The 27,655-nt window shown below is 47.4% G+C and overlaps 2 long non-coding RNA genes across 4 annotated transcripts; one reads left to right on the top strand and one right to left on the bottom strand.

Moving 5' to 3' along the window:
- Positions 1 to 1,028: 1,028 nt before the first annotated feature.
- On the bottom strand, positions 1,029 to 27,655 carry LOC123279676 (uncharacterized). Of its 3 annotated transcripts, none has more exons than XR_011496683.1 (3): positions 26,132 to 27,655; positions 9,757 to 22,357; positions 1,029 to 5,474 (listed from the first exon to the last, which is right to left on the bottom strand). It is a non-coding gene; the product is annotated as an uncharacterized lncRNA (long non-coding RNA). The 3 variants fall into 3 exon arrangements; XR_011496684.1 differs by lacking the exon at positions 1,029 to 5,474 and having other exon boundaries at positions 9,253 to 18,973; positions 21,470 to 22,357; positions 26,132 to 27,634; XR_011496685.1 differs by lacking the exon at positions 1,029 to 5,474 and having other exon boundaries at positions 11,031 to 11,168; positions 15,190 to 22,357; positions 26,132 to 27,637.
- Positions 8,436 to 10,014, top strand: LOC139041479 (uncharacterized). Its single transcript, XR_011496692.1, has 3 exons — positions 8,436 to 8,912; positions 9,277 to 9,758; positions 9,875 to 10,014. It is a non-coding gene; the product is annotated as an uncharacterized lncRNA (long non-coding RNA).

The following is a 27,655-nucleotide window of genomic DNA, read 5'->3' as shown; positions in this document are numbered from 1 at the left end:
GGACTGGCCCGGGGCTCAAGCACGTGAAAGGGCTTGGAACTAAGACACTGAGATTTAGAAGACACAAAAATTGTAAATAATGATTTTGAAAGCTTAACATCTATTTAGCAAGAGTAATGGTTTAAATTGGGAAGCCGCCAGATGGTGTGCACTGTTAATAATGCCTATCTGTGAGCCATATCATGAATTATAAAATTGATTTGGAGGAGAACATCGCCTGCTGTTTGTCTCAGGCCTCAGGTGCCAAAATGTCTCCTGATAGCTCTGGGGTCAGCTATGGGGGGAGGCAGGCTGAGGAATATGTCACTTAAAAATAATGCTAAATAATATTTTTATATAATAACATAAAGAAAACCCTGAATGCTAATTTTCTCAGGTTACAAAATATCTATGATACCCAGAGGGCTGTGTCAGATCTTCCTGCTTCACACACAAGCCCGCCTCTGGGAGCATGGAAATGCCCGGCTGTGGGAAGGGCCACTGTCGCCAGTGTTGGGGTGGGTCAACCCCCGACCTTCTGCCCTGGTTCTGGTGGCCTGGCCTCTGAGCCTCTGGACCTCACCAGGGCTCCCGACAAGGGCCTTAGGTTCTCTCACATCAAAGGCCAGTTCGCTCCTGCTTCTCCTCCTTGACGCGCAAACTCTCCCTGCCCGATGTCGCGGCTGCAAGTAACAGGCGGTCCCACCGTCCTGCTCGGTCCCGCAGGGCCAGGTCACCTGGATGCCTGGTCTGAATCTTCTGACAGAAGAGGGACTAGACACCGAGCAATTTCCTTAAACCTCCGAGGCCCAGTTTCTTCATCTGCAACGGGACTCCCCTGAGGAGTTAGAGGAAGATTGATCTCCAGCGCTCGGCAGAGCGTGGCGATGGGGGCAGAGCAAGAACCCTCAGCCACAGCCTGGGCAGTCTGCCCACTGCTCCCACGCCACCAAGTGCTCTCCTTCCCTGGCTTTTTGTCTCACCTGCAGGAAATGCCCTCCCCTCACCCCCCACAAAGCCCTAACCCCACCCTTACCCTGTGAAGCCACTTCACTACGCCCAGCTCGCTGGTCCTCCCTCCCAGAATCCCTCATTATACTTTGCCGTGCTCGACTCTCAGTTATCTTCACTTGTGCTTAGCTTGTCTCTTGAATAGGTTAGAAAATCTCCAGAGAGCCATGCCTTCCGTGTCTCCTCACCTTCTCCCATGGAGTGTCTGACCCAGAGTTGGGAAGACAGAGGGAGCTTCATTATTCGTAGTCACTGTGTAAAGCATCTTGCCCTATGATTTCAGTGGTCTTCAACACTCACAGTGCGCCAGAATCACCTGGGAAACGTTAAAATGTGCGGATTCTCAGGCCCTATCCCCAGAGAGCCCTTTCAACTGGACGGGAATGGAGCCCCACTCTGGGTGTTTGTTTAAATGCTTCCCAGTGATTCAAATGTGCAGCTAAGAGCAAGCCCCACTGCCTGTGTGAGCAGGTGACTTTGTCCTCAGCTGCACCGAATCGCCCTGCCACTTCAATTCGTCTGCTGGCTGCACTTTCTCCATTTTAATATTTCCAATTGTATCTTAGAAGCTAAATCGTAACCCCCAGCTCCTTTCTGACATAATATACAAAGAATCGTCTTTAGGCAAGTGAGAACTTTCTGCCATTACCTCATTGGGCAGACAGTCAAGTTGTAAAAAACCAGCCAAGTAATCCCCTTCAAAACAAGACTCATTAATCAACGAGCGATCCTCCAAGCACCTGAGTGAAGCCAGACGGTCACCATGTGTGACATTCTACTTCCTCCCCCTCAATAAATCAGACAGGAGCACTGGCAAACAACGAAGACCAAAGGGACTTTCAGGCAATGGAGTCCCCAATAAGTAATGGTAAAAGAACAAGGAAAGGGGGGAAAAGCAAAGATGATGAATTAATGAGACTATTATGATGAAATGATTTAATGGTAAACTTGTGAAAGTGAATTAATGAGGTTTTGATGGCATTTACAGGTTTCATTCCCTTGAGTACCTCAGTGAATTCAGTATCTCCCAGAAAACTTCGCAGAATATTCTATTTTGAAGACTTTCTGCTAACAAGACAGGGAAAACAGCCTTGAGGAGTATTTTTCTCATTCGCCTCTTCTTGGTTTTCTGCAGTTTTAACTACTGGTGAAATGAAACCATGAGGTGAAAAGGAAGAAAACCAACAGCCCACAGAACTCTTAGGCAGCCAAGGTGCTTTTAAATGTAAACTTCCAGAAGATGGTTAAAACAGAAGAAAAGGAAACCGTGAGGAAGTGGACACTTTGTTAACGGAATTGTCTCTAAGTTATGCTTTTCAAGATCTTACATCAGGCAGCAATAAGTTTTAAATATTCTACCAGATTCGTTTTCTTAACAATTGCTTTAAAAGGAGCTGGGTTACCTGCTCAGAACTGAGAGAGCTGTTGTCCTTTGTTACAAACTGTGGGGCTGCTTTACTGAGGGTCGATCACCTCAACTTTTTCTCTGCATGTACAGTTAAACTAGATTCTAGGATTTAATAATTTCCTTCAGCATGAACCCAATCATTCTTTTCATGAGCAAAATTTCCATTATTCATGAATCTTTGGTATTGAATGGGTTACTTTTTTCCTTGGAAATCATTTCAGGACATTGATTTTATTAAAATTCGCCAATCTTCTTCTAGAGAGCAGCCCACTGTGTGCCATACACTGCTCACACACCCAGAGCTTTCAAACATTTTAATTCCTCCCTCTAAAATAGGAACAGAAGCAAAGGTCGTTAGCATTGAGAAAACCCTCCAACGTGAAAGAAAGTGACCTGAAAACAAACATACAGACTAAAGGAACGTAGATCAATGAGAGATAATGAAGAGAGCAGAAGAAAACACTGAAACAACCAGAATTCATATCCTCCAGGGGAAAAGAGAGGCTGCTGCAGCCATTAAACAAATCGAACCTGGTATAAAGGATACATCGAATAACAAGGAACAGCTCATAGGAATTTAAAAATATTATAGCTAAAATGAAAATTCAGTAAAGGGTGGGATGATGAAGTCAAGGAAATCTACTACAAGCAAAACGAAAAGAAGCAAACAAATGAAAAATAAAAGAGAAAAAGATAAGGAATAACCCAGGAAGTCCAACAGCCACCTATAATATCCAGAGGGAAGATTAGGGGAGCGTGATAGGGAGAAGCAGGAAATTATGCAGAAATTTTCCAGAACTGAAGGATGTGAGTTGTAGATGGAAAGGAATGGGCCTCCGGAAGTCAATCATAGTGATGACAGGGCGAGGGGCAGGGTCCGAGTCTAAGGCAAATCATTTAAAAAGTCTGGAACACCAAGGATAAGAAAAGATCTTAAAGTTTCCAGTGGTTATTTCATTCAGGTTCACATTCAGTGGAACAGGAATCAAAATTGCTTCAGCTTTCCCAACAGTAAAGCTAAATACTAGAAGACAATGGAGAAATGCCATCAAAATTCTAAGAGGATTCAAAAATTCAACTCTTATCCATCCTTTCTTAGGAAAGTATCAAGGAATACATATACTAGCAAAAAATGAACTAAGAAAAGAAGTCATTGAGTCAAAGAAACAAGAGACAGGGATAAGAGAATACTGATGGGAAGTCCCAGAAAGAGGAGAGGGAAATCCAAGGACAACATCAGTGGCCAGATCAGAGCAGGTCAGAGATCTCTGGAAGTTCTCCAGAAAAAAACATAATATAAAACACATTTGCAAAATGGAGGTTTCAATTTACATTCCCTTTAGTAATGGTGGAGAGTTCCAGTTGCTCCGTATCCTTGTCAACAATTGATATTATCAGTTGTTTTTTCAAAGTTTATTGTAGCCACCTGGTCGGTGTGCACTTGTGTCTCATTATGGTTTTTATTTGCATTTCTCTGATGACCAGTGGTATTGGGTAAATTTTCATTTGTTTATTGACCATTTGAATATCTTCTTTTTGCTTGCTCAAGCTTTTTGCCCGTCTTTTAAATGGTCTTGTCTCCTTTTTCTTACTGATTTGTAGGAATTCTTTTATATATTCTGGATATGAGTCCTCTGCCAGGTTTGCCTTTATGTTATGTTAAAGACATCTTTTGATGAATAGAAGCCATTTATAAAGTGCCATTTATCAGTCTTTTCCTTTATGGTTAGTTCTTTTTAATATCCTGTTAACGTTGGAGTTTTCATTCCCAAATTGGGATTATTCCATAAATACATTTTACAACATTTTTTAAACTTGCCAACATATTGCAAAGCATTCGACGTCATCATACTTCTTTAAGAACAGTATCTAAAACGGCTGCATAGTAACCCATTGTATGGACATGTCACTCCTTACAGAATTCAACACTTATTCTTGTACATTTAGATTGTTATAGAACATTATTTAAATAAAATTATAAAGTTAATGTGCATCACAAATTAGAAACCCAACATTTTTAAATCCAAGCTTGACGGATTCCAATCCTCATTGCTCCACGAGTATATATTGAGCACCTAACGTTTCTTCAGCATTATGCTGAATATTCTAGAGAATACAAGAGAAAACATAAGGTGAGACCTGCCCCTAAGGAGCTGACAATATATTTGGTGGCCCCAAATGTCACCTGTTTGGAAATTAAGGAGTAATTGATAGCTCGGCTGTCAGTAACTGTCCACGGACTAGGGAGAAGGTCCAGGGAAAGCAGCATGAGAGTGGCTGGAGAAGTTGGCTTCAAAGAAGAAATGGGTCTCAATGCTTCTTCCCACACTGGGGTGAGCATCCCACAGTGCAGGGACTGCATAACCGAGGGCGCGGCACCAGGAATCAGCAGTGTGTGTCTGAAGGACAGATAGGACTCACTCTGGGTTGAAAGTGAGCATAAATGTGGATGAGTTGTGAGAAATAAGGATGGAGAAGTAAGATAAAGCCACACTGATGAGGGCTTCGACATGAGGATTTGGATATGATTCCACAGGCAATACGTCCACTGGAGCTGGGGGTCAGCTGGCGGGGTGATGAGAGGCTGGGAGCCAGACCATCAAATTCCAGCATCAGTAAGCTCTTTCGCGGTCGCCGTGGGGTGGGGAGAGCAGAGTCGGACAAACAGACTAAAGTTTATAGAAATAATCCAAGGGCTGGGTGATGTTATCTTAAAACGAAAATGTACAGCTAATACAGTTTTTAAAAGAAACAGAAATCTGGAGTTTTGCCTCCAAAGTCTCTTGTTTGATTCTAATAACCTGAGTTATTTTTGTAAATGTCGTTTCAAAAAGAAATAAAGTATCTTGACAATAATTATTGAGAGATCGCTGATGGCCATTCTCTCTAAAAAACTTCTCTATATACGGAATAGTTATGACTGTGTCACTGGGAAAAAAAGAAAAGTAAGACATTGAACAGGGCTTTTATGCTTTACTTACATGGAGAAGCAGAGGAACACAGTGCTCTGGGTTCGGATGCTGCCTATGCCATGTTAGAGATGTCAATTAACCTCTCAAAACCTCTGTTTCTTCATCTGTAAAATGGAAATAATAGTAATTAGAAAAATGCCTGTCACATAATAAAGGTTTATTGTTATGCTGGTCTGTGAGGTACATGTTATTTTTATAGATTCATTAATTAAAATATTGGCTGCATAGAGCTAATTTATATTGGAAAGAATACTGTCATTCGTTGTAGAGGCAAACAGGGAGTTAAAGGACGTTTAAGTAATAATTAAGAAATGAACAATGGGAAATTTAATGAAAGTCACCATCTAAGGACAAAGCACATTCTTGGCTTTGCATCTATCATAACTGCAGCATTATTAATAGTAATAAAGAGCTTGGTTTCTATAGCGCCTAGGACTTGGAAACAAAGCCAAGTGACACATGTATATATTTATTTAACAGTGGGAGACCCGGCACATTTGAAGACAGGCGCCTGTCCCACTCAGTGGGATGCAGTGCGTGCCTCACGCCAGCTTCTTTAGAGGCACTGCTATTCATCACAGCTGTGATGTTCCCTTCAGAGAGCTCCCACTGGAATGGAAAAGGTGCACCGGCAATTTATATACAAAAGCCAACCCACATTGGGCTTTGAAAATTCACGGGGAAAACCGTATGCAGTCTGTTAGCTATTCACGGACATGCTCCGGTTTCTGATGGAGCCGCTATGGTTTCGTCTGCTATCATCACAGTAAAATTAGAAAGCAGCAAAGAAAAATTAAAGGACTGGCATATAGACATCTTCTAGCAGACAAATCACTACGTGTGGAAGTTGTCATGGTCCAGCTGCCATGTAAAAATAGTCGTAATTCACACAGCCCTGTGTCTGAAGTGTGCAAATTGGCCTTTGCCTGGACTATCCGGCCCTGCCCTCACCTTCCTTCGGTGAAATTACATAGTCACCGTCCACCCTAGGAACGCTCAACGCGCCCTGCAGAGACACTGTGGGTTGGGGATGCACCAACACCCTCCCTCCCGAAGTAGTGCTGTTTATGTAAACTATACCGGAACAGCTCTTAACATCTCATGACATGATGTAACTGAAAATAGGTGCAAACTGCTTCACTGTTGAATCTTGATTCAAAAGGAATGGTACCTCCAGGCAACCTTGCAGCCAAAACATTTCCCATCCCTTAGTTGACTCGGTGCCTAAATCTAGACACCACGATTTCTCCCCAGATGACACCTTATCTCACATCCCTCAGCAGAGGACGGTGTGCTAGTCTAAAAGCACACTCACATGTACCACCAGTCTGATCTTCACACGAAAGGAGAGAGGGAGACAAGGCGAATGGCACGACATCCATTTTACAGATGTGGACACTAAAGTCCAGGAAGATGAACTAATTTGCCCGAAATCGCACAACTAGGAGGGGTAGCAGTGGGGCTCAAATCCAGTGCTCAGTAAAGAGTGCTGCCCAACACTGTATGCCACTTTCCTGAAAGGTGTTTTGCAAGGGAAATAGGGCCTTGACTCCTATAATGATGAGTTAAATTTTTAAATGATAAAGAATAAAGATAAGTAGCTTCATTTAGTCCCAGCCAGGAAAGCAAGCGTGATACCAGATTGTGTAAATATGAAATATATAAGAAATGGGATGCTGTCATTTTGTTGGTTGGTTTTTTCCCATGGGATCAGTTCTGTACTCATTTTAGTTCAACCAACCTTAAACTGAGCAACCACCATGTAGCAAGCAATGCGCTAGACATTGGAGACACAAAGGGTCCAGCTTCAGCCCTCGTCCTGACAGTCCTTTGGGAAGACAGACAAGCAAACCAATAATCCCCCACAGTATTCTAAATGCTGTGATGGAGAGGTACCCACAGGCCGCGAGCGGAGCCCAGAGGAGGAGTGGGGTGTGCCAATTAAGAAAGATTTTCTGCAGAAGGAAACACCTAAGATTAGTTTTGAAAGATGAGTAAGAGTTCTCCAAGCAAAGAAAAGGGGAAAGGAATTCCAGTAAAGTTCAGAAACTTGGAGACAGAAGACAACAGGAATGAATATCGTTTCTGCTGAGGGACAGGGGAAAGCAGAGGGGGTCACTTTAAGGGGGAATGGCCTGTAATCACAATGATAGCTAACGCTCACACACTGCTTGCCATGTGCCAGGCTCTGTTCGAACAAAGTTCTTTGCGTGTGCAAACGCATTTAATCCTCAGAACCACCCCGGGAGGTAGGTGAATTATCAACCCCAATTTTGCAAACAGGCAATGGAGGCAGAAAAATTTTAAGCAACTTGGCCAGTCTTCCGTGGCCCATGGAATGTCCAGTGGCTTTCAACGCTTTGCTATCCTGCCTTTCAAACCTGTGTTGGGCAGGCGAGAGGGAGGGACATGGAGAGAGAGAGGCAGAGCTCCCTTCCAAAGCGAGAAACAGCAATGAGCAAAGTTTTGGGCAACACGTGAATTTTAGAAAAGAAAATTAAACCAACTAAGGGGCTTTACTCCGGAAAAGTGGGCTGAGAAGGCAATATGAAGAAAATGAACCTCAATATTAAGGAGCCTGTAAATTAAACTCAAGTGAGAATTCTCTGCTGGTTGGAAGTAAGCCGTGTCAGACCCCCATCTCCCAGGGGGCTTGCCAACTATCCCTCGTGTGGGCTGTGCTTCTTGGAAATGTTGAGTAGTCAGAATGCTGCCAGGTTACTAGGGCAGCCCATAAGAAGGCACAGGCGTCTCCAGGAATGTGTGAGCCCTTGAGCAGATGTTCAATAAATATTGATTGACCACAAATCCCATTTAGTGCTATAACTAAGATCAGTAAAATTAACTGGAAACACATTTAACATTAGCATAGTTGTTACGATCCGTGGCGAACAGGTAAAAATTCAATGAGTAAAGTTTTACCCTTTTTCTCTTCTTTTTTTAAGGGCTTTAGTGTAGATAAGCTGTCACCAGCTATTAAGTTCAAAGTCAAGTTTGCAGACTACTTCTGGCAAGGAAGAAAGAACTTTGTGATATGTGTTTTAATTGGTAATCTTGCCCTCATTTTATGTTATTTTTTCAATGTTTACTTTCTCTCCATATCCACTATTTCTTTTTTAAAAGTTTTATGGCACTATATGTATCTTTGAAAATGACCGCAAATTCTTTTGCAATGAGGAAAAGTATAATTAAATACATACATGAACCAGATGTTCCTTGAAGACCCCTTGGAGATTTAGTTAAAATTAGTTTACCCCCAATGCGAGGACCTCAAGGCACCCCCATGCTTTCCGTCTCCTGTGGCCCGTGTGATTCAGGCCCGTTGCTCCCAGCCCAGGCGTTACTACAGGCAACAGCAACACGATGCTGAAAAGGCGGGCAGGGGCCTGTCCTGCTGGAACTTACATTCTTGTGGGAGGGAGACAGGCAAACAGCAAACACAAGTAAAAGAATAATGTGCATAAAAAGACAGTTTCAGAGAACGAAAAGTTCCGCAAGAAAATGAAGCAGGAGGCGTGAGGTCCCGTGAGTGGAGGGGGCAGGTGGGGAAGCTCTCCTGGGGGTCGGGGAAGGCTCCCTGAAAGGTGAGCGCTGACTGGGGCCCGAATGACCAGCTTGGTGGCCTGTAGATCTGGGGGAGGGGTTCTGGGCATAGGCAGCCAGCAGGGCTGGGTTTGGGGGCTAGGCTGAGCCTGCCACGGTGAAGAGGCGCAGGGAGGCCTGTGGCGGGGTAAGCTGCCCTCGGAGGGAGAGGGGCTGCTGATGGGGGTGAGGCCTGGCAGGGGCCACATCACAAAGGGCTTTGTGAAAACCAAGAGCAGGAGATGGGAGTTTACACTCAGTGGGGTCTGAAGGGATCTGCTTTATGATTTTTAAAGGCCACTGTTTCTGTTTTGTGGAGAGAAGCCCGTACAGAAGCAGGAGGCCCTTCGGGAGGCTCTGGCAGACGTCCAGGGGACAGACGGTGGCCACAGGAACTACGAGGTGTTAGACGTCAGGTGGAAGTCGACGGATGCAGGTTCAGTTTTGTTGACAGAAGCAGCCCTCCTCCCGCTCCCCTGGGTGACTTCTGCAGGAAACTCTACTGCACCAAGATCGAAACGTTTGAAATTTTACGGAAGATTTGCAGGGCCAGAGGGAGGGGCTTACTTTGGGGAACACGTGGGCATCTTTGATAGGGCCCCTTTGTCTCACTCCGCACCCTGTTCACGGTCCTTGGTGCCCACCTGCGACATTCCCCTCTAGGCAAACCCTCTGACACCGGAACCCAGGGCCCTGCCGGCTCCCTCCGAGGCAGCAAGGCCCTTTGCATGGGTCCAGCTTCAGATCACTGCAAACATACTAAATCAATTGGAAACCACGCATTCCACGTTGAATAGTACTTACACGTGAGTTGACTTGTGGCTGACTAGGTGATATGCTGTTACGGCTTGCAGACATTTAATTGTATATTTATTTTATTTTTGGATTTACTTTTCTGTGCTGTAATCAATTTCTTTTTCAGGCCTCAAACATTTTGTAGGTCGCTGCAAAGCTTGTACCCCCTGCCTGTGGAACTTGGCAATTCAAACAGCCGTGACCAGCCTGTCTGCGTGGTGCAGGCTTGCTGGCGATCTGGAGAATGGCATCATCTCCGTGTCACTGCTCATGCACACAGAGGCATGAACTGCAGCGTCAGCAGGTTCCCACGACACTGCCCACGATGTCAGTACACATCCCCATGCTCCCCTTGTTCCCAGCCCTGGCAGCGCAGACAGGGCTTCCTGCAGGGCCTGCCTTCTTCTCACTTGCAGGATCCTCTCCCCTCCCACTCTCCTCCATGCCCTGGAGCTTGGGAAGGGTCAACCCAGAGCTAAAGGTGCAGAAATCCTGGGCCCTGTGTTTTCCCTGGCTGACCAGGGGCCATGGCATGGCCTGCGCTCCGCAGTCTGAGGCCGGGGACTGGAGCTGAGGGTGGGGTGCAGGCCAGGCAGAGAGAGAACACTGTGAGAAAGGATTCAGGAGCCCCACCTGCAGGCATCTTGGGGTAAAGAGATGGAGACAAAGCTGGAACAGAAGGAGCAAGTGGAGGGCGCAGGGGCGGAGTGAAACGGGGGCAGCTGCTGACAAGACCGGCCTGCGCCTGGGAGATTCCAGAGACAGCTGCCTCCACCTGCGCTCCCACAGAGGCTGTGTTTGGTTTCGGCAAGCACGCAGGTCACTCCGGCCCACCCTGGCCAGCACTGTTTCCAGGCCTGTCCCCCCACCTCTCTGTCCTCTTCTGTAGGTCCAGCGCCTCTTGGAGACACAAGGGTCCTCCCCACGTGTGGAGACTTTTGAAACCGAGGCAGCAGATTTGGGGTCCAAGATGTCCACTCTGGAGACTGCTTGGACTCCAATGCCAGCTCTGTGCTTAATCCCCTGGGGACCTGGGCATAGTCCTCAACACGCCGGCACCTGGGTCCCCTCAGCCGTAAAGTGGGCTGGTGTAGCTCCTCCTTCACCCGTTGTTGGGAGTCTCCTGTGAAGCACCTACCACATGAAAAGGACTCCGTAAATGCCTAGCTATTATTATTTTAAAGAATTGTTGGGGCCAGCCCCGTGGCGTAATGGTTAAGTTCACACGTTCTGCTTCGGTGGCCCCCGGGTTTGCTGGTTCGGATCCCGGGTGCGGACATGGCACCACTTGTCAAGCCATGCTGTGGCAAGCATCCCACATATAAAGTAGAGGCAGATGGGCACGGATGTTAGCTCAGGGCCAGTCTTCCTCAGCAAAAAGAGGAGGATTTGTGGTAGATGTTAGCTCAGGGATAACCTTCCTAGAAAAAAAAAAAAAGAATTGTCAAAACAGGATCATGATTGTGGTACATTTTAATGTTTACAATAACAAATTATAATTTGAATTCACAAGCACAATGGCGTATCACTGTGCTTTTCACAGGTAATTATGAGAATTTGTTTGGTCTTCTTTAATGAATTCGCAGTCGCGAGAGGGAGTGTGGTCCAATCATGGGACATGAGTTTGCAGTTGGATGAGAAGCGTCTGTGTCTATGGCTATATTTATAACCTCATTTGGAAACAATGTCAAAATTCTAAATTTGAAGTCCTTTGTGAATGTTTGTCTCCAGGCCAAATGCTTTTCCTTGTCCCCTTCTGACCCCCACTCCCACCCCCACTCCTATCTTAAAATGACTAAAGCCCATAAACGTGAGGAGTTGGAACTCTGCTTCCTGTCTCTCTGATTTCAAAATTAGATTAACAGGGTACTACGCCTTTAATTTTATAATTGAGTGATTCATGTATGTTTACATGATCAGATATACATAGCGCTTAAGATGCAAACACAGAGGGAGAAATAATGCAGAGTAGAACCCATGTGTCCTGGAAACTGAGGTCAGACCAGTCTTGGAGGAGCCGCGGGTCCTGGCCAGAAGGGCACCATGGGAGAGGGGCCAGCTTCTCTTGTCAGCAGTCTCGTTCGTGCGCCCAGTGGAAGCTGTGTGCACGACCAGTGAGGAGTGAATGATTTTCAACCAAATGGCGCAACACGGCTACCAGCATGACCCTAAATTACAGCAGCCCACACTGTAGGGGGCTGAGAGGGACGCAAAGTTGACACTGCCCCGTGGGTTCCCCTGGAAACGCCAATGCCGCGCGGGAAGGATTGGCGGCGGCTGCCCGGGGAACCTCGCTTGCAGAACTTTAAAAACAGGAGGCTTGGCAGCTCCCCAGGAAGCTGAGATGAAAGTCTACCTAGAGCAGAGCAGACGGGCTGACCTTTCCAAGGCCCTTTTATCCTTGAGAGTCTACGGATTGGATGTAGTGTGGAGTATTTTTCAACTTCCCGTCAAGAAGTCGGGGAGTATATAAGAAATAAGGTCTGGTTCTGCACTAATTCCCTCATGCATTTTTAAAAAGTTAAAAAAAATAGATAAACTTGGTAATCACTCAATAAATTATAATTCCAACAAGAAAAGAAGTTTAAATTTTTCTACTTTGCTAATCTAAGAGCTCAAGATTCCTGTGAAGGAATACTTAGGGGAAATACCATTTTTTAAGTGAGAGACAAATCATTGCTGCTCTGCGATGGAAACAGCACATTCTTGTTGAGTGAATGAGTTATCGAGGAACACAGCTTTCCACGTCCTAATGTTAATTATTTTGGAGGAAATAAAGTCACTGGATAACGACGACAACTTAAAAAAACACCTGACAATTATTAAACGCACTTTATCTCTGTTATCTATTGCTATGCAACAAACTACTACAAAATGTAGTGGCTTAACACAATATTTTATTATTTCTTAGGATTTTATGGGTTGATTGGGCTCAGCTGGCATGACATCTGCTGGGACTAGAACGTCCAAGAAGCCTGTCTGGAGCCTCAGCTGGGACGGCCGGAACAGCTAGGGTTTGAAGGGGCCTTTCTCTCTCTCTCCAGGGGGCTTCTCCAGCAGGATAGCCCAGCTTCTTTATATGGTGGCTCAGGGCTCCAAGAGCAAGTGTCCCAAAAGGACAAATCACTGTGTGCAAGCACTTATTAGAACTCTGCTTCCATATCACTTACTGGCATCCCATTGGCCAAAGCCAGTTATCCAGCCAAATCCAGAGTCAGCATGGGAGGGCGTTATGCAAGGGCTGCAATACTGGGAGGCTCAGTGCTTTGGGGCCACCAGAGCAACAGTCAATCACATAACTCATGCGCCACATCTGGGGACATTTTACATCAATTTATCCTCTTTAAAAATCAAAACCACCCTATAAAGTGGATACTACTTAGAATCTTCATTCTAAGATGAGAAAACCAAGGCACAGAGAGGTGATTGCCTTTATTGCCCCAAGTGACACTGGTAAGAAGTGACAGAGCCGGGACTGAATTCAAGCCACCAAACCCTAGAGCCTGAACTCACAAGTCTGAAGGCACAAGCACAAGAACAGGAAATTAGCAACTGCTAAAAGTAAATAATATCTCAGAAATATTTAAGTAATATTTGATTCAAAGGTTTACACCTTCAGTAGCATTTTTGAGAATTTTTGCCCCCTTTTTCAAACAGAGGTCTTATACATCTTATCTCCTAAAATAGTTGTGAACCAAGAGAGGCAAGAGCACTAGCTTGAAGCGGCTGTTGACCTGGATCAGACTTTTCTTCTCCTTACTTGTTGAGTCACTCAAAGACTTAATTTACTCAACTAGAAAATGGGAATGATTTGGGCCAGCCCAGTGGCATAGTGGGTAAGTTTGCACGCTCCGCTTTGGCGGCCTGGGTTTCGTGGGTTCAGATCCCGGACACAGACCTGGCACCGCTTGCCAAGCCACGCTGTGGTGGCATCCCACATAAAATAGAGGAAGATTGGCATAGATGTTAGGTCAGCAACAATCTCCCTCAGGCAAAAAGAGAATTGGCAACAGATGTTAGCTGAGGGCCAATCATCCTCACAAAAGTAAAAAAAAAAATAAAATGGAATGATAATGATATCTAATTTGCAGCATTGTGGTCAGGATTACATGCAATAACATAGTGTGCATAAAGTATCTAGAATGTTCTTGATGCATAGAAGGTGTTCATACCCATGTATAACCATGCATCCTGGACAGCGGACCGTGGGGGAACATGGGAGAGGAGATGTTAGGGGACTCATAATCTCCCTGGAGAAGGATTAGGGTGGTTCGTCTTACCCACAGCACAGGCTGTCATGCCTGCCCACAGCTGGGAAGCTTGGCCCAGAAGAGGGTGGGAGAAATGACTGGTCTGGAACACCCCAATCCAGGAACAAAAGAAAAACAGATACACAGCCCCTGGAAGATTCGTGGCTGGTGTCCTCACAGAACTGGTCTAACTAACCCAACCCAACTTGACCAGGCTCTATTACCTGCAAATTCAATCCAGCTCTAAGAAGGCTTTAGGGCATCCGCCAAGCTGGGAGAGTCACGGACTAGCCCAGTAAGGCTCAATTATCTAGTCCGGGTCACCTGCCGGTACAGGAGACTATTTTGACTCCAGCAAAGATGTGGAAAAGGGAGAAAATAAGAAACAAGTCGTCCTGGGTCACTTTCCAAACCTTAGTTTCCATTATCTGATTATGCCAGCAGCTGTCTGCTGGTTTTGAGGCAATTTACAGCTGGAAGAAACAGGACTCCACATTTCTTCCTTTGGGGTTTGAACGATGGTTTTTGCCATGGTATTATGGTCACAGTTTTATACATGAGTTATGGCCGCTTTAAATTACAGCCACAATATTATGGGAAAAAGGATAAATTCCTTACTGCCTGCTTTTATCTCCAAACCAGTTGGGAAATGGGGAGGAGGCCATTTACCCAGAAGGAATAAGATGATGGTGGGGGATGTGTGTGTGTCAGAGACGGCAGCTGGCAGCAGGCTTTGCCGAAACGGTCTCCAGTGCTATCACATTTTATATGAATCTCTCTTTCCCAGATGCGGGAGGAAAGACAGGGAAAGAGGATGCGGAAGGAGAATGATAACAGCGCAAGGCCTTTTAAAATCTGCTCATTTCACTACGTCACTGGTAGTACACTGCCCAAACACTGCTCTCCAGGGACTCAAGGAGACTCTTCCCAAAGCATAGTTCTTGCTTTTTTTAAGGTAGTTTTCCATAATTCATTAAATATGTTTCTTGCTATCTCACACACCTGAGTAACCCCTGAGCATGGTGCCCCAATACCGTGATTTGGTTTCTATCTTATGCGCTGTGTGAACTCATCAAGTTATTTAACCTCACCAAGCTCAGTCTTGTCGTCTGTCAAATGGACATCATGACACCTACATCACAGGGTTATTGGGGTAGCTAAACGAAGTGGTTTGCACCTTCCTTTCTCTCACCCTTCTTCCAGCCTCTATCAGTTCTGCAGCCGACGTGTCTCTGTGATGGATTCTCTTCCCTCCATTGTCTTGCCGATGGATCATCTCTCACCTGAACCATGGCAGGAGCCTCCCACAGCTTTTCCCACCTCCGACAGTAGAGAGATCTCCAGAATGCACACCGACCCTCCGCCTAGTGCCCGTTGCCCATTCCCATTGGCTACAGTGTAAGGTCCAAACTCCAGAGCAGAGCACCTAAGTCTCCGGGGACCTCCCCGCTCCACACCCAGGTTCCGACCCCGTGAGATGGTCGGCCGGGGGGATGGTTGAGGGGGGAACACGAGCTGTCAGGTGGCAGAATTGAGAATCCAAAAGATTCTTGCCACTGTGTGGTCAAAGGAGCAGTGGCCACAGCTGAAGGTTCTGGTTGAAGTTTTTGTGTGGAATCTGTGTTTGGGCCTCAGATCTTTGTCCTTGGAAGGCCTTGAGAAGCCCAGGTTTATTTCTGAACAATGCATTCCCTCGTATTCTTTCCCCAGCTTAAGAATTTGTTAAACATGATTTTTAAAAAAAGAAACAAGAAAAGCAAACAGCATTCTTTTGCTTTGATCAGAAAATTAGGAGGAGTTCTAGTCCTGGAAGAGATGGAGGTGCTCTGGAGGCCGGGGGGAGGTCAGCTCCGTGAGGGACAGCTCTGACGTAGCAAGATGGCACAGTGATGACACTTCTGGGGTCAAACACCTTCCCTCCACATGTGCTCCTTCGGGGGTGTTACCAGGGCTTCAATCTCAGTATTTCAAGGAAGAAAGAAAATTATTTGAATGGAGGGCTTTATATTCTATGCGGAGAAGAATCAGAAGCTGAAGGACAACTTTGAAAACCACTCGAGAACCATAGACTTCTACTTGGCAATAAAAAGGAACAAATTACTGATACATGCAAAACTCCGGATGACTCTCAAAAGCCTTAGCTAAGCGGAAGCGCCAGCCACAAAAGGTGGCATACTGCATGACTCCGCTGATATGCCATTCTGGAAAAGCAACACTTCGTGGTTGCAGGGAATGGGAGTGAGGGGAAAGGGAAGTGAACATGCCCAAAGGGGCATGAGGAAATTTTGGGGGTGATGGAGGGGCTCAGTGTCTTGAGTGCAGTGTTATTACAAGACTGTGTCAACACTCATCTAACTACACCTAAAAGGGGTGAATCTCCCTGTATGCAAATCACGCCTCAATAAACCTCACTCATGCGCACACACACTCAGACGGTCCCCCCTAGAAGTGGCTGGAATCAGGGTCTGTGGGCGTGTCTAGGAAATGGTCATGTGATGTTGCCTGTGTTTATATATTAAGATTCTGTGGCAGACTTGGTTTGTCAAAAGAGTTCTGCTGCTGAAAACCTTTGGAAACCACTGGATAAGATCAACGTCAGTGGGGGCAGCTGAGGTTTTCTAGCAGGCAACGCCTCTCTCCGCTGTTTTTTCCAGCTGTGTCTTCCTACAAGACAGAAACCAGAAGAGGACAAAGCAGACTGCATACATTTGCTCTCTCTAAGTAATGCCAAAGTGTTTTCTCTCCCTCGAACTGAGTCTTACTAAGCACTCTGCACTCTCTAAATTTAGGAGCAAAGGTTTGGAAGCCGTCTACATTTGCCAGCCCCTCAGCGTGAGCAGGTACAAGGTGGTGAGGCCTTTGTTCAGCCCAAACAAGCACCCAAGCAGCTTTCCAGGCCCCCACGCAGCCACGGAGCACAGCAACAAAAGGACCTTGGAAAGCTGTGCAAGCCTGGGATGCTGACTGAACAAATATCCCTGAACTGTGGTTTGGCTCCAGGTATCGGACACCTCTCCTGCGTTCGGGCTGGGCAGCCCCTCAATCGGAGCCCTTCTGGGGGGCAAGCAGTCCCCACCCCTCCTTATTATTTTTTTTAAAAGATTTTATTTTTTCCTTTTTCCCCCAAAGCCCCCCGGTACATAGTTGTATATTCTTCGTTGTGGGTCCTTCTAGTTGTGGCATGTGGGCCACTGCCTCAGCATGGTTTGATGAGCAGTGCCATGTCCGCGCCCAGGATTCGAACCAACGAAACACTGGGCCGCCTGCAGCGGAGCGCACGAACTTAACCACTCGGCCACGGGGCCAGCCCTCCACCCCTCCTTATTGCATCCCTCCTGGAGCCTCTAAGTTTCCAGACTGAGCACTGGAGGTGTTAACATTTATGAAAACTGTTAGGGTTTGCTGACAAATTGGGACTGAGGGTAGTCATTGGAAGATGAAATTCCTTCTTCCCAGCCTACTTCATATCAAATGTGCAGACGGCTGAGTGCTCACTTGTCCTGACCTCCTGTGTCATCCATCCTCACAGGGGCTCTTACCTCACAGGGCTCAGGACGTGCCCTGATCTGACTCCATCCCGCCTCCCAGGCTTCCCAAAGGCCTCTGGGAGTCAGCAGCCACTCAGCTCCTGTCGGCGGCCCCTCCTTCATGGCTCCTTCTCTTCCAGATGCCAGTGACAGCTGCTCTCCTGGGAGCTGGCCCCCCAACCCTGCCACACCTACGTGAATTGTCCTTTCATTACATTCTCTTCAGTTCAACCCTTTCATTGTTTAATCTGATTTCTGTTAGGACAGTGACCATAACAGCTCCCCTGCCCCAAATTCTATCAAGACTTCTCAGGATGTCCCTTTGGATGAAATCCAAACTCCTGTATGCCCTCCCTCCCTGACCCCAACTCCTACTCTCCTCTGGTTCACTGGGTACCATTCTGCTCAAACTCTTTTCCATTTTGTGCCCTTTGCATCTGCCGTTCCTGGTCAGGAATGTTCCTTCCCATATGTTGGTACCTCTGCCTCGTTCCCAGCATCATGGTTAGACAGATGCCACCTCTGCAGAAAGGCCTTTCCCGGCCGCTCCAGGTAAGTCGTCCTCATCCTCTAGACTCTCTTCATCCCATGACCCTAGTTTACTTTTTTCAGCCCTCATCCCTATCTCAAATTATACGCTACCTTTACAAAGGTGCCTGTTGTCTGTCTCTCCACACGCCGACTTGAAGTCCACTGGAACACTCTGTTAGTGTGAGCTCTGTCTTGTTTAGGACTGTGTCGGTCAGGGTTCCAGCAGCAAAGCAGTGAGGCCCCCTCAGAGGGAGTCAAAGGGAGGGCATGTGACGAAGGAGCCATTTAGGAAGATGAGAGCCGCAGGGATACTGCGGTGCTCTAGGCTGGTGACACCGGGGTAACCAGAGCGTCTGCCAGACCTCCGAGAAGGCAGCGGAGTGGAGAGGGCCGCCTTCAACTGTAAACCCACAGCAACCTGGCAGGAAGACAGGTTCGCAGGTCACTCTCCTCCTTCTCTGCCTTCCGATGTCCTGCCAGTGCTCCCCATGACCCAGAGGGAAGCTGGAGGGCAAAAGAGTTGATGTGACCCCCACAAGTCTGCTTCCTGAGACCCAGGGCCGGATGGAGAAGATCCAAGAGAGCATCTGAAGGAGCAAAGACATACAGCACAGCCGCTGCTGTGACCCACTGGGCTCGCTCTGCTCAAGACAGTGCCTGGCACCAGGCCCACCACATTTTACAACTCCTGGGAGCATGATTTACCTAGAGTTGTGCAACATGGCTGCCTCACCTGGCAGTAGGATCTCAGAGAAGGAGACAGGGAATGAGTCCATGAATTCCCATGGGTTTGGCTCCAGGTTCCGGGGACCGATGGGAGCACCTTTACTCCCTCCTAACATGGGGCAGTCAGGACAGCTACAGGTTCACTCTGCGGTGGGCCTCCTGAATGGGGTTACCAAGAACTCAGCCATGGCCCTGGAAGGTGGAGAGAGAAGGCCTGTGACCGGTAAGCTTGTACACTCTGTGCCAAGGACATTTCTGGAGTTGAAGAACAGTCCCTATTTATGGGCAGCATGGCAACAGCGCTTGTTTGCATCGTGTTTGGAGGCAGCGAGGAGGCAGGTAGCCGGCTGGCAACACTTCTGATTTTTCAGGGAGTGCAGAGCTCCCCAGGCTTTGCGGGGGTAGGAACAAAAGCATCCATCTACAGGATTAGTGGCTGAATAGGGACGGAGCCAAGCCATTACACACTGCTGCCATCAACTCTTAGCAAGGTGTGGAGTTACTATGGTGACATGTACGGAGCAGGTATACCTAAGTGGATTATTAACCAGAAATCCCCCTTGAGTGCCTTCTAGGTATGGGAAGTGGTGAGAATTCAGGACAAATGAAGACAGAAGGTTTCCCTTGATAACAGACAGAGGGAGGAGCTGACACATGGTTGAGAGACAGTTACAAGGGGACATGTTACATACTAAGGGTGGAGTGAGGGGTGCCTGTCAAAGGGTTTGAACATTAAGCTAGAGAATAATATAATGTGATGCAAATCGCTGCCAGAACAATTTTCCCTTTGCTCAGTGTAGGACAGGTTGAGAGAGGACGTGACCTGAGATGACTGTGAAAATGGAGAAGCAGGGACACACAGGACAGACTGCGGGGTCTGCAACTCAGTCACCCAGTTAATGCCTGATGGCTGCGCTGGGTCATTCCAGATGCTCAACCGAGCTGCAAACAGCTGTAAGCCCTGAGCTGCTGCGTTTACCTGGTAAATTTAATTTCCCAACACACCTCTCTGTTTGATCCATCCTATAGCATTTGCATGAAATAATGTTGTCATTGCCTTCAGTTGCTATGCATTAGCTTTGCTACAGAAGGAAAGTGAATCGTGGACACATGTTAATTTCTGGCAGGAATTCTGCCTCCGCACAGGGGAAGCTGCTGCATGCTTGTTGACTGATGACACACTGATCCACGGAAAAAGAATAAAATCAGGAAGCACATGTCCTCTGGGGACGTTAACTTCAAACTTATAAGGCTGAAACTTGTTCTTTCTTGTCGTAAGCCACCCTGAGGCGCCAGCTGATAATAGATGAGAAATTTACTTTCTATATGAAATTTGCATTTGATAAGGGGGATCTTCATCGACTCAACATTTATGGAGCCCTTCCTCTGTGTCAGGTACTGTGCTAGGTGTGGAAGATACAGAGATGGATAAGACAGGGCAGATAGCCCCCCGAGGAGCTCACGGTCTGGTGGGGGGGGACTGTGGGGGGTCAGAGCAGTGCTGTGACGGTGAGAGTCACAGGGCACTGTGGGACATAACAGGAGAGGCTGCTGGTGGGGACCCAGCTGGGGGTGGTCAGCAAAAGTGCTATGGGTTCTTCCCTTTGCTCAGGCCCACTCTCGACCCTGCTCTGTGCCCTGGGGTGGCAGGGACTGCCCCAATGGGCTCAGGTGGCTGCTGCTTCTAGGTTGATCAGGCCAAGGGGAGCCCAAGCAAAAGATGGGCAGGAGGGAGGAGGGTATGGCTGGGGTGTTCATTCTCTGGGATTCCTCCTCTCAGGATCCTGGCAGGGTGACTGTGCCCCCTCCTGAAGGATGCAGCTCCTGTCAGGTGGCCCTCGCCACAAAGCTCTTTTCTCAGGTTCTAGTAACTTTCTCTCCCTGGTCCTTTCTGGCCTCTGGGATGGTAACAGCACTACTAGCCCTGGGGTACTGCACCATCACCTTTGGATTTCCTTAAACCCTGCTCACCGCTTTATAACAAGTCCCTTTACTCATCCCAATTACTTGATGATTATGCGCCATCTCCTTCCCGACAGCTACAGAAGATTTCCAGGGAGAGGCGATGCCGGGCTGCGTGTGGAATAGCGAACAGAGTTATTGGGGTGAAAAGGGGGAGAAGGTGCAGTCAGAAACAACAGGCAGCCCGTGCCAAGACATGGAGAGAAGAGAGATCACGGTGTGTTCCAGAGGCCAGGCGTGACCCCGGGGCCCCCCTTCTCCTTCACCCTGACCTCCACCTGCACACCAACCCTGCACGTTCCACTTCCTGCCATCTCTCTACCCTGCCATTTCTCGCCTCAGTTCCAACACCAGCTTTCCAATCATTCTCACGTCCCTGCTAACCGCCCTTTGCTGCCTCCTCCTGACCTTCAGGATAAAAGCAAACTCCTGGGCAGGGACCTCACAGCCCTCGCCCCGAGGAGCTGGCCCTGCCTGCTTGTCTCCTGCTTGAGCCACACTGAACTCGCCAGGGGAGCTCCCTGCGCAGCTGTCCCCTAGGTAGCTGCCTCTGTCTCCCCGTCGCCTCCCTGCAGTTATTCTCTAGGCTCACTCCCCTCACCCCACAGGAAGCCCCTGGCTTCCCCCCTCACCCGCGACTGCAGTGGCCAGCCCCCTCCCTTAGGGGTGGGGCACCCCTGCGGTGTCTGTGCTCCCGGCTGTCCAATGAGTGTCGGCCATACTCACGGGAGGCACAATGGTCCCTCTGCTCCTCTGTCTCCACTCCGAGCTGCAGGCTTCTAAAGATCAGGGATGGCTCTTACTCTTCTTTATATTCTGGCATGCTGGCACTGCACACAGCACACAGTGGGTGCTCAATTAATGCTTGTGGACTAATGAAACAACTGCAGTAAGTCACTAGGGACGGACTGTGGTGCGCAAGAGAGAGAAAAGAGAAGATAAATGAGGTGACGATGGAGGCAAGGAGGATCCCACATGAGAATAGGCCTGGCAGGCCAGGTTGGAGAGTGCAGGCTTTATCCTGAGGGCAGCTGGGAGCCATGGAGGGTCTTAAGCAGGGGTGAGGACCAGACCAGATGTGCATTTCGTGTAGTTCTCTCTGGCAGCACCATGAGTCAGACAACCATGGAAGACGAAGATGGCAATCATGGAGCCCGGAGGCCTGCCAGCCTTTGCCAAGGCAGAGCACGGTGAGTGGAGAAAGAGGAGGGGTCCCAAATGGAAAAGCCTTCGAATCCATGGGAATGAGTAGCTGTGGTATAACTTCAGATGCAGAGGCAGAGAGGCAGGGGAAATTCCGGCCACGGATTTGACTGTCCATGCACAAGACAGAGCTGCTCACCACTTAAAGCCTCAGCCCGCGTGATGGGAGAAGCCTGCAGACCTGGCCTGGGGCGTGAGAGGCAGAGAACCCACTTTGGACGCAGACAGAGGATGGAGCTTCACGGAGGCCGGGACTTGCCTCTGCTCGCCGCTGTCTCCCACTGTCCGGGACAGGGCCCGGCACCCAGCAGATGCTTGAGAAACATCCGTGCAATGAATGAAATCCCCATCCATCACTGACCTCGGATGACTTTGGCCTTAATTTCTTCCCTATATGTCTTGGTCACCTTTCTGTAAAATGAGAAATAGGAGTAGTCATTAACACGGAGGGCTGGTGTGATGATTACACGAGAAGAACACGTGTAAACCGATTGCTTGACTGTTGCAAGCTCTCAGAGAGCAGCACAAAAGGAAAAAGCCCAACCAATCCAGGAAGGAGAATTTCCCTCCAGAGTTGCGTTTCTTTGCCCTTAGCTTTCAAAACACAGACGGGCACCTTATCCGTCAGACACAGTGCCTACAAAAATGTTTTATTTCTTTTAAAATCAGAGGCAAAGGGAATAAAATAATAATGAATATGTAATAATAAATCTGGCCTGGGTTATATTCTTCTTTATACCAATGCAATTGTAAAATATGATTTTAAATCTTTTTTTTAAATCCAGGAAAGGCCCCATGAGGGCAGAGGTGCCCATGAAAGTCACAGTGTGTCTGTTTCTCTCCTTGTCCCATTCCTGCTATTCCAGTGGAGAATTTGATTCACAACTGGAGTGTGTAAGCCACAAACTGTGCTATGTGGAGTGAAATCTAAAGGAGAGTGAGAGGGGCTCCCCGAACTCAGGGGGCTCCCCAGGCACAGCACAGGGTACTGGAGGGACAATGAAGGAGGACGACCACCAAATGGGATAATCCAGAGAGAAGCACTGTTTCCTCAAAGAGCCGCTGCCATGGGTGGATGGGAAGTTCCTAACACATGATCCCAGCATGATGAGCGGTGTGTCTGGAGGAAGGTGACACAGCGTTGTGGCATCATGTCATTTTCCAAGTCAGGAGCCTCTAGCTAGAACAAAAAGACTTTTTTCAATACATAGATGGTCAGACGTAGAGCAGTGGACGCATGTTTTTCCCTTTCGACGTTTGTAATGTGTCAGGTCAGAATTAATCTTGATTTTGCTGAAACACCTAACAAATGAGCTCTGAAAGGAAAATAGTAATAATGTGTAAAGTGTGAAGACAGCAGTGGGTTTTATAACCTGAGTATCCAAATAACATTTCAACCACTTGGGCAAACAGGAAAACAGGAGGAAGTGAGGAGAGCACAGAAATAGCGTTCTGTCAGCCCCAGGCTGGAGCTACGCTTTGTCTCCCGGGGACGGAACTGTGAATTATCTTATCTGCTTTTTGCTTATCTCCATTTTCTTCTGTTTCTACAATGAACACCTGCAAATTTTGCCTCTAAAAATCAATACAATTTTCCAAACCCAACTATACAATTTATAATGTCACATGCTGAGGAATTTCTTTCAAGAAAATAATTAGAGGTTCATAATGGCGTTGTTTACAAAATTGAAAAATGGAAATAAGTTAAATATTCATCATATAGGACTGATTAAACACATTTTAGTCTACCCTTAAATGATCATTAAAAACTATTATTTAGATCTATATTTATTGATGTGGAAGACATTCACAATACATTACAGAATATAATGTATAAAAATCTATAAAATAGTATTCATGGCATAATTCCTTTTTTAAACAATTAAAAGTGTCCTTTTTAAGGCCAGGAAGGATATAGATTATAATATCAGCAGTAATTTCGGAGTATTGGAAATGCAGATAATTGTTACTTCTCTCCATCTTTCTTTCTAGTTTTCTTTAAAAAACTTTATCCTTTTTATTCACTATTCTTTTCTAACTAGAAAAAAAATAAATTATTCCTACTTTTTAAATTAGAGTTCAAGAAGATTGCCAGATGCTCATCAGACAACAGTTTTAGGAAACATTTCCCCAAACAACATTTCTCATTGAAATTCAACGTGATTTTGAAAGGCGAAACAACCACCAAAAAAATGCCATTGCCACAAAGTCGACGTCTCCAAGATTGGCCACATCACCCCCACCAAGCCTGTTCTCCTCCCTGCTTGGCTCGCTGTGACCATTCTGAGCTCAGACACACAGGCGCTTGTCTCCCAAACCACGCTGCAATGGGATGTAATGGCTATAATGGAAAAACTGAGGTTATATTTAGGATGGCTGCGGGGGAAGGCACTCCAGGCAGCAGGATGGCATGGACAAAGGATGGGAGTGGAGAACATGCTCACCATCTCTGGAAAATAGTGATGCAACCCTATGGGGTGAGTGGAAAGTCCATAAGGGGAATCGTGGGGAGTCAGATAAAGTGGGCCAGATCAGAGGGTCCTATTAGCAGGCTGAGGGTCTCGGTTTATCTAGTAGGTGATGGGGCCATTGGGTTTTTGAGTAGCAAAAAGATGAGAGGTAAATGGAATTTTAGAAAGACTCATCCGAGGGCTGAAAGCAAAAAGATCAGTTTTACTGCTGCTGTTCATATCTGGGATGAGAAGAGTCTGGATTAAGACAGAAGCAGTGACTGAGGAAAGAGTGACAAATGAGAGACCTCTTGTACTAGTGAGGGTTCTCCAGAGAGACAGAACCAATAGAATATATATATACATAAGAGAGTTGTTATAAGGAGTTGCCTCACATGGTTATGGAAGCTGACAAGTCCCAAGATGTGCAAGCTGGAGACCCAAGGGCGTGTGAGTCCTCATCTGAAGACCAGTAGAATCAGTGGAATCAAAACCCAGGAAGAGCTGATGTTTCAGTTCAAGTCTGAAGGCAGGAAAAGACAGAGGCCCCAGTGCAAAGGCAGTGAGGCAGGAGGATTTCCCTCTTACTCCCAGGGAGTCAGCATTTTTGTTCTATTCAGGCCTTCAACTGATTTGGTGAGGCCCATCCACATTGCGGAGGGCAATCTGCTTTACTCAGTCTACCAACTCAAATGCTAATCTCATCCAGAAACAGCCTCACAGAAGCCCTAGGATAAAGTTGGACCAAATGTCTAGGCACCCTGTGGCCCAGGCAAGTTGACACATAAAAATTAACCATCACACTTTCCAAAGGAAAAAAATTTACTATTTGCCTTCAGGACATCTGCCTGCAAGGAGCATGCCCAAAGGCCTGTCCCATCTCCAGGGAGACACACCTCCCAAGCTCTCAGACACAGCCCGACATTCTTCCATCCCACAAGAGCAATGGCTTTGAAGTTGACCACTGAGCCATCAGGCAGGTGTCCCAGTGGTGGCCATCCCCCAGAGCCACAGCCACCTCAGCACACCCCCGTAAGCAGATGCTACTGTTGTGTTCTCCTTCTACCCAATTTAAAGATAAGGAAAACTGAGGCCAGGAACATTAAATGACTTGCTAAAAGCTCACAGCTATCATGTGGCAAAGCCAGGACCAGGGAGGGAAATACACTCCTGAGCATCCATAGAGATTAGGCCGTGGGCCAAGTACTCATACTTTCCCGTGGTTAATCCTCGTGGTAACTCTATATGCTATTATCCCCATTTTACAGATGAAGAAACTGAGGCTCACACAGATTAAGAATGCCTTCCAAAGCAGGTGGGGAGACTCAGGATTGGAACTCACGTCTGTTTGATTCTAAAACCCTGTGCCCCAGATCACTGGTAGATGAGAAGTCACACGAGAACAAAGGAAGAAGTTAAAGACGACCAAAGGCAATGAGCCAAACCAGCACAAACAACTGGAGTACAGGAGCTGAGAAGCCCTGACTCGCTCTTTGGTCTCGGCAAGGTACGGCCCTTCTCCCACTGCTCAGCCCTGCAGTTCAGCCCAGCCCTGTCTCCTGGGGGCTTCCTCTCCCACCCCACACACAGGCCTGCCTTCAAACGCTCAGTGCAGCCTGGAACCACAGAAGGGCTGGACCTTTTTGATCACGACAGAGAGGAACTCTGCGCCAGCACACTGAAAGCAGAAATCCCAGCTGTCAGAGAAAGTCACATTTTGTACCACGTCTGTTACCTTAAAATCAGGCGGCGTAGCTCACCGGCTGTCTAAGTAGCAGAATGTTCTTTGGCCAACAGCTCAGCAGCCTCCAATAGACAAGTGACATCAGCTCTTTGGGAGCGCCTTTTTCTCCCTCACATGACAATATGTCCGGATGGGATGCTTCGTGGCCAGGGTCCACCAGGGTCTTAAACATAATTTCTTCATGTAGCCGGACCAGGATGCAGAAGACCGAGGAACTGGACACCCCTCGGGAGTTGGGGTCCCCTTCCTGCTGCCTTCCCCCTGGGTGCCCTTGCAGCCGAGGGACCAGACATTGAAAAGGAATAGGATTTGTTGGGACCATATTGTTCAGGTTTACATGGAAGTAAGACAATTGTGCCACCCCTCGCGCACATTTGTCTCATTTTTTGGAGATTCCTTTTACATCACAGGGTCTAGCTATCCCCAAAATTTAAAAATTCAAAAAAAAAAACCACCACTAACATTTACATGACACACAAACAAATCTGATCGACCTTAGAGAAGGGTATGCTGTATCAGTATTTGAGGATTTCCTATTCTCTGTAGGCCCAGCCATATAGACATTACCCACATTTGTCTATGCTTCTCCCATAAACACAACATAAGGCTGTCTACAACCCCCAGGAAGAAATGTTTTATCTTCTCACATCAACCTCTGGTTCGGCACTAATATTCACACAAACGCGCGAGAGGGCCTCTCTGCAGACTAGAGAACAGAGTCGCCTGCCTCTGCGGCGGGACAGTTACACGTGCTCATTCCCCTCTCTCCGCTGAGGGGTGTGGTCCCGGTGCATAGGGGCCCTGCCCTGCGCATCTTCCGGAGCCCACACAGAGTCTAGTTTGGGGTCGGCCTTCAGTGGGTAGGTCAGAAGTTACAGCCCAGGAGAGCAGGGCGGGGAGACAGCTAGGATGCGCAGGAGAAAGAGAAGCCATACGCGGAGGGACATCTACATCCCGAGAGCAGGCAGCTCTGAGGTCCCCGCGATGGCGCTGGCTGCGATCTGATTTTGCCGCCAGGTCCAGAAGTCAGGAAGGAAGCCCAGAGCGGTGTCAGGTGGCTGCAGCGTTGGCAGCTGGTGAACTGGCCGGAGCGAAAGTAGAGAGGGCGCAGGACCTGCTGCTTCCTGCCAACCCTGACCGCTGCAGCTCCGACAGTGACAGAAGCCTCGGCCCCTAGGCTGCAGTGGCGCTGGTCTACGACGCCATCCCTCAGTGCTGGCAGGCTGTGAGAGGGCGGAGAGGGCACTTGCCTTTGCACAGGGACTTCCAGATTTAAGACAGTTGTCTCAGCTGCTATTTTGGAAACAGTCTGTCACAACGAAGCTACGAGACTTCTTACGATGTTGTTCCTTTGTACCTGACACTGCCTATTGTAAAAGACGCTTTTTTACTCTTCGTTTCAAGAGCTGACCCATCTAGATGTGCCTCTGTGTTTGTGGTAATGATTATAAAACAAAAGATTGTTTAATTTATATTTAAGCAAGAAGCCAGGGACACTGACCTTCCTTTTGAAGA

The sequence above is a fragment of the Equus asinus genome, chromosome 21 (genome assembly GCF_041296235.1).
Source record: "Equus asinus isolate D_3611 breed Donkey chromosome 21, EquAss-T2T_v2, whole genome shotgun sequence".
In the NCBI taxonomy this organism is placed as follows: Eukaryota; Metazoa; Chordata; class Mammalia; order Perissodactyla; family Equidae; genus Equus; species Equus asinus.
This window is presented reverse-complemented; position numbering and strand designations above follow the sequence as displayed.